Source organism: Dreissena polymorpha, chromosome 1 (genome assembly GCF_020536995.1).
Source record: "Dreissena polymorpha isolate Duluth1 chromosome 1, UMN_Dpol_1.0, whole genome shotgun sequence".
Taxonomy (NCBI): Eukaryota; Metazoa; Mollusca; class Bivalvia; order Myida; family Dreissenidae; genus Dreissena; species Dreissena polymorpha.
In genome coordinates, this window is record NC_068355.1 from 44,477,355 (window position 1) to 44,484,783 (window position 7,429).

Sequence of the window (7,429 nt, forward strand, 5' to 3'; positions counted from 1 at the left end):
CAGCCATGATGTCAATTGTGTACTCGAATTTTTATTATAAGCGGAACCTACCAATGTTAATATTTGTGTTTATTAAAATATTGGAAGAGAACCATATCAAAAATGAAAAGGTTGTTGTTATTTCATCTAAACGCGTATCTAATTTTAGTTCCAAGTACGTTTATGGACGTATGCCAATACATTTATTGATTCCAGTAAAAAATTACTTAGGTAACCTTATCCTGTAAAATTGAGTTTTTAAGCTCATAATATCAAAATATTTTATCACAATTTTTAGGAATGTCGGGATGCATTCACGATTATTATGGTCGATAGAAAATGGACGTTACAGACAATATACAACGACGACCCATGTCGACTGTTCTACTAAAAATGTATCCTTAAGTCTTATAAAAGTACTAAATACTCAATAAATGTAGTGAGAGAACAATATTATTAATGAATCCACGTTATAGGTCACATAACCCCAAACCGGAACTCCTGTTTTTAGGGTTACATGTCAGTTTGATACTTAGCACACATTGTTGAGTGCATGCTGCCTAGGATTTGTAAAATACATTGCAAATGGCTAGTTTTGGTATCAACTTGAAGGTATATTTGTAAGCAATAAGAAAATAAGCCATTTTTGTGCTCTACATTTTGTGTTGATGGTTCCCGGCTTTGAAAGTAGGTCATACTATTTGAGCCCAAAATGGTTGTCTGCACAGCTGTCAAAACCGGTTTGCCTATTCTAAGGTAAATATTTTGAGTTAGCACAGATATAATTTAATGACATGCATTTTTTCAAAAGATTATGCATTTATCTTTCCAATGATGTATGATGATATAGTGGGTATGCGCTTGATCATGGTAAAAATTGATATCGAACTTCAACCACTTTATATGTAATATAGAAGGAAATTAATTGCGCATGCGTTACCTTTAAGCACATCCGACCAAGTTAGTCGTCTGCCAGAATGTTGACAATTGACCATCAAAAACTCTCTGTATTGCAAAACATAACTGCCAGATGTAATTTGACCCAAATTAGGGCTGTTTGCAATTGGGCTGTTGCACTTGGGGTCATAAGGGGGGTAAATGCTGGAAAATCACACCGAAACCTGTTCCGGAGAAATATTCTAAATCTGCTTAAACACTCTGTATTGTTTTTCAGTGACATTTTGACATTAATTTGCATCAATCTCAATAATGAACTTAATGCATGTCTCTACTTCATCTGTATTTATTATTATTGTTTACTTTTTGAGCCTTTTACTGTTAAAAATGCCTGCCAAGTTTGGACCGACACTGCTATCTGCCTTCGCCTTCAACCCCGTCAGGCAGATTCTACTCAGAATAACACTACTTTGCCTTATTTTTCCTGTTTGGATATCTTGCAGAGTTTAAGTAAAATCAAGTATTCATCTGAAAACACAAAAATGATAATAATATTATGCTTTCTTTCCTGGAAGAATGTTGTTGTGATAGACCCTGTGTGAAAAACACCAGGGAATCTGTATTTTAGTGACCTCAATATTATGCGTAAACCTAAGTGTGCATTTGTAGGCGGTGTCGAAATGGGTCTTTAGCTCTGCCTGAACTGTCGTCAAATTGGTTTACAAGTCCGGCTGAAGTGACAGGCCATCATAAACTGTACAGCATGACTGATTCGGAGACGGCCCTCAACACTCGCCCAGTCGTGTCGAGAGGATCGGTGTCTTTGCAGGTTAGTACTCCGTTATTTTCAATTAAATCTATTGTAAAATGATTTTTTTTTATCCTGGCACACTTTTGTCACCAAAATTAGGAAAATTGGGTGTTTTACATTTACTGCAGCTCTTAAACCACATTTTGTGGCGATAACTTTGCCAGTGTGCCAGACAATGTGATGCCGGCGTGGTGAATTATTCATTTGCAGCAAATAAAGCAACAAATACTATTGAAAGCTTACTCTAATTGTATCTAACTTACATTAGTTGGCACCGTAATGGGTAAATGAGCACAAATAACCTTTTGTTTTCTAAGATTACACGGAATCGAGCACCCGGGCCAGACTGACACTTCCGGAGCCTGTCCGAGACGGAACTCGAGCCAAGGAATCATAGGTCCAGGTGTGACAAAAGACTTAAAGCGCATGTCTGACGATGACTTTTTTTTAGTCAGGAAGTCAAGATGTTGTTTTTTCATGCAAGCAAGCCCTTTTGTTGGGTCAAATGACATTAGAAATGCTGCTTCTACATGGATTTAACCTAAAATGTGCCAATTTAAAAAAAAAGTTTGTTCGAATCCGGTTCAAAACCTACTTTGATGCACACATATTGCCATTGATGATTTTTTTCACTTATTAAGTCATATGTTACATCAGCTTTGCCTTTTAGAATCGAAAGTGATGCCTTGTATGGAGTCTAAGTGCTGCATGTATGATATAACCAAGTTTGGCTTTTCTACCTTAATTCTTGACGCGAAACGCTGTTACGCATGGCGCTTTCAACGGCAACTTTTATGAATAAATCTGTGTGTCATTGTACCGGAACTTTGTGATCTATCTCAAAACAGATTACACCTGTGGGAAAACAGATTACACCTGTGGGAAAAGTGCCTTTAATTCAGATTTGAAGGGGTTGGGTTCTCTTAAAGGTCACATAACCCCAAAGCGGAACTCCTGTTTCTAGGGTTAAATGCAGTCAGTTTGATACTTAGCACACATTGTTGAGTGCATGCTGCCTAGGATTTGTAAAATACATTGCAAATGGCTAGTTTTGGTATCAACTTGAAGGTATATTTGTAAGCAATAAGAAAATAAGCCATTTTTGTGCTCTACTTTTTGTGTTGATGGTTCCCGGCTTTGAAAGTAGGTAATACTATTTTAGCCCAAAATGGTTGTCTGCACAGCTGTCAAAACCGGTTTGCCTATTCTAAGGTAAATATTTTGAGTTAGCACAGATATAATTTAATGACATGCATTTTTTCAAAAGATTATGCATTTATCTTTCCAATGATGTATGATGATATAGTGGGTATGCGCTTGATCATGGTAAAAATTGATATCGAACTTCAACTACTTTATATGTAATATAGAAGGAAATTAATTGCGCATGCGTTACCTTTAAGCACATCCGACCAAGTTAGTCGTCTGCCAGAATATTGACAATTGACCATCAAAAACTCTCTGTATTGCAAAACATAACTGCCAGATGTCATTTGACCCAAATTAGGGCTGTTTGCAATTGGGCTGTTGCACTTGGGGTCATAAGGGGGTAAATGCTGGAAAATCACACCGAAACCTGTTCCGGAGACATATTCTAAAACTGCTTAAACACTATGTATTGTTTTTCAGTGACATTTTGACATTAATTTGCATCAATATCAATAATGAACTTAATGCATGTCTCTACTTCATCTGTATTTATTATTATTGTTTACTTTTTGAGCCTTTTACTGTTAAAAATGCCTGCCAAGTTTGGACCGACACTGCTATCTGCCTTCGCCTTCAACCCCGTCAGGCAGATTCTACTCAGAATAACACTACTTTGCCTTATTTTTCCTGTTTGGATATCTTGCAGAGTTTAAGTAAAATCAAGTATTCAGCTGAAAACACAAACATGATAATAATATTATGCTTTCTTTCCTGGAAGAATGTTGTTGTGATAGACCCTGTGTGAAAAACACCAGGGAATCTGTATTTTAGTGACCTCAATATTATGCGTAAACCTAAGTGTGCATTTGTAGGCGGTGTCGAAATGGGTCTTTAGCTCTGCCTGAACTGTCGTCAAATTGGTTTACAAGTCCGGCTGAAGTGACAGGCCATCATAAACTGTACAGCATGACTGATTCGGAGACGGCCCTCAACACTCGCCCAGTCGTGTCGAGAGGATCGGTGTCTTTGCAGGTTAGTACTCCGTTATTTTCAATTAAATCTATTGTAAAATGATTTTTTTTTATCCTGGCACACTTTTGTCACCAAAATTAGGAAAATTGGGTGTTTTACATTTACTGCAGCTCTTAAACTTCATTTTGTGGCGATAACTTTGCCAGTGTGCCAGACAATGTGATGCCGGCGTGGTGAATTATTCATTTGCAGCAAATAAAGCAACAAATACTATTGAAAGCTTACTCTAATTGTATCTAACTTACATTAGTTGGCACCGTAATGGGTAAATGAGCACAAAAAACCTTTTGTTTTCTAAGATTACACGGAATCGAGCACCCGGGCCAGACTGACACTTCCGGAGCCTGTCCGAGACGGAACTCGAGCCAAGGAATCATAGGTCCAGGTGTGACAAAAGACTTAAAGCGCATGTCTGACGATGACTTTTTTTTAGTCAGGAAGTCAAGATGTTGTTTTTTCATGCAAGCAAGCCCTTTTGTTGGGTCAAATGACATTAGAAATGCTGCTTCTACATGGATTTAACCTAAAATGTGCCAATTAAAAAAAAAAAAAGTTTGTTCGAATCCGGTTCAAAACCTACTTTGATGCACACATATTGCCATTGATGATTTTTTTCACTTATTAAGTAATATGTTACATCAGCTTTGCCTTTTAGAATCGAAAGTGATGCCTTGTATGGAGTCTAAGTGCTGCATGTATGATATAACCAAGTTTGGCTTTTCTACCTTAATTCTTGACGCGAAACGCTGTTACGCATGGCGCTTTCAACGGCAACTTTTATGAATAAATCTGTGTGTCATTGTACCGAAACTTTGTGATCTATCTCAAAACAGATTACACCTGTGGGAAAACAGATTACACCTGTGGGAAAAGTGCCTTTAATTCAGATTTGAAGGGGTTGGGTTCTCTTAAAGGTCACATAACCCCAAAGCGGAACTCCTGTTTTTAGGGTTAAATGCAGTCAGTTTGATACTTAGCACACATTGTTGAGTGCATGCTGCCTAGGATTTGTAAAATACATTGCAAATGGCTAGTTTTGGTATCAACTTGAAGGTATATTTGTAAGCAATAAGAAAATAAGCCATTTTTGTGCTCTACTTTTTGTGTTGATGGTTCCCGGCTTTGAAAGTAGGTCATACTATTTGAGCCCAAAATGGTTGTCTGCACAGCTGTCAAAACCGGTTTGCCTATTCTAAGGTAAATATTTTGAGTTAGCACAGATATAATTTAATGACATGCATTTTTTCAAAAGATTATGCATTTATCTTTCCAATGATGTATGATGATATAGTGGGTATGCGCTTGATCATGGTAAAAATTGATATCGAACTTCAACTACTTTATATGTAATATAGAAGGAAATTAATTGCGCATGCGTTACCTTTAAGCACATCCAACCAAGTTAGTCGTCTGCCAGAATATTGACAATTGACCATCAAAAACTCTCTGTATTGCAAAACATAACTGCCAGATGTCATTTGACCCAAATTAGGACTGTTTGCAATTGGGCTGTTGCACTTGGGGTCATAAGGGGGGTAACTGCTGGAAAATCACACCGAAACCTGTTCCGGAGACATATTCTAAAACTGCTTAAACACTCTGTATTGTTTTTCAGTGACATTTTGACATTAATTTGCATCAATCTCAATAATGAACTTAACTTAATGCATGTCTCTACTTCATCTGTATTTATTATTATTGTTTACTTTTTGAGCCTTTTACTGTTAAAAATGCCTGCCAAGTTTGGACCGACACTGCTATCTGCCTTCGCCTTCAACCCCGTCAGGCAGATTCTACTCAGAATAACACTACTTTGCCTTATTTTTCCTGTTTGGATATCTTGCAGAGTTTAAGTAAAATCAAGTATTCAGCTGAAAACACAAAAATGATAATAATATTATGCTTTCTTTCCTGGAAGAATGTTGTTGTGATAGACCCTGTGTGAAAAACACCAGGGAATCTGTATTTTAGTGACCTCAATATTATGCGTAAACCTAAGTGTGCATTTGTAGGCGGTGTCGAAATGGGTCTTTAGCTCTGCCTGAACTGTCGTCAAATTGGTTTACAAGTCCGGCTGAAGTGACAGGCCATCATAAACTGTACAGCATGACTGATTCGGAGACGGCCCTCAACACTCGCCCAGTCGTGTCGAGAGGATCGGTGTCTTTGCAGGTTAGTACTCCGTTATTTTCAATTAAAACTATTGTAAAATGATTTTTTTATCCTGGCACACTTTTGTCACCAAAATTAGGAAAATTGGGTGTTTTACATTTACTGCAGCTCTTAAACCACATTTTGTGGCGATAACTTTGCCAGTGTGCCAGACAATGTGATGCCGGCGTGGTGAATTATTCATTTGCAGCAAATAAAGCAACAAATACTATTGAAAGCTTACTCTAATTGTATCTAACTTACATTAGTTGGCACCGTAATGGGTAAATGAGCACAAAAAACCTTTTTGTTTTCTAAGATTACACGGAATTGAGCACCCGGGCCAGACTGACACTTCCGGAGCCTGTCCGAGACGGAACTCGAGCCGAGGAATCATAGGTCCAGGTGTGACAAAAGACTTAAAGCGCATGTCTGACGATGATTTTTTTTAGTCAGGAAGTCAAGATGTTGTTTTTTCATGCAAGCAAGCCCTTTTGTTGGGTCAAATGACATTGGAAATGCTGCTTCTACATGGATTTAACCTAAAATGTGCCAATTTAAAAAAAAAGTTTGTTCGAATCCGGTTCAAAACCTGCTTTGATGCACACATATTGCCATTGATGATTTTTTCACTTATTAAGTCATATGTTACATCAGCTTTGCCTTTTAGAATCGAAAGTGATGCCTTGTATGGAGTCTAAGTGCTGCATGTATGATATAACCAAGTTTGGCTTTTCTACCTTAATTCTTGACGCGAAACGCTGTTACGCATGGCGCTTTCAACGGCAACTTTTATGAATAAATCTGTGTGTCATTGTACCGGAACTTTGTGATCTATCTCAAAACAGATAACACCTGTGGGAAAACAGATTACACCTGTGGGAAAAGTGCCTTTAATTCAGATTTGAAGGGGTTGGGTTCTCTTAAAGGTCACATAACCCCAAAGCGGAACTCCTGTTTTTAGGGTTACATGCGTCAGTTTGATATTTAGCACACATTGTTGAGTGCATGCTGCCAAGGATTTGTAAAATGCATTGCAAATGGCTAGTTTTGGTATCAACTTGAAGGTATATTTGTAAGCAATAAAAAAATAAGCCATTTTTGTGCTCTACTTTTTGTGTTGATGGTTCCCGGCTTTGAAAGTAGGTCATACTATTTGAGCCCAAAAAGGTTGTCTGCACAGCTGTCAAAACCGGTTTGCCTATTCTAGGCACACATAGAATTTAATGACATGCATTTTTTCAAAAGATTACGCATTTATCTTTCCAATGATGTATGATGATATAGTGGGTATGCGCTTGATCATGGTTAAAATTGATATCGAACTTCAACTATTTTATATGTAATATAGAAGGAAATTAATTGCGCATGCGTAACCTATAACGTCAACGATCTTCTAAACATAGCGTA

The 7,429-nt window shown here is 37.5% G+C and overlaps 1 long non-coding RNA gene across 1 annotated transcript; it reads left to right on the top strand.

Moving 5' to 3' along the window:
- The first annotated feature begins 265 nt into the window (after positions 1 to 265).
- On the top strand, positions 266 to 6,838 carry LOC127865124 (uncharacterized). Its single transcript, XR_008042494.1, has 6 exons — positions 266 to 1,705; positions 2,005 to 2,090; positions 3,709 to 3,868; positions 4,168 to 4,253; positions 5,881 to 6,040; positions 6,339 to 6,838. It is a non-coding gene; the product is annotated as an uncharacterized LOC127865124 (long non-coding RNA).
- Positions 6,839 to 7,429: the final 591 nt, after the last annotated feature.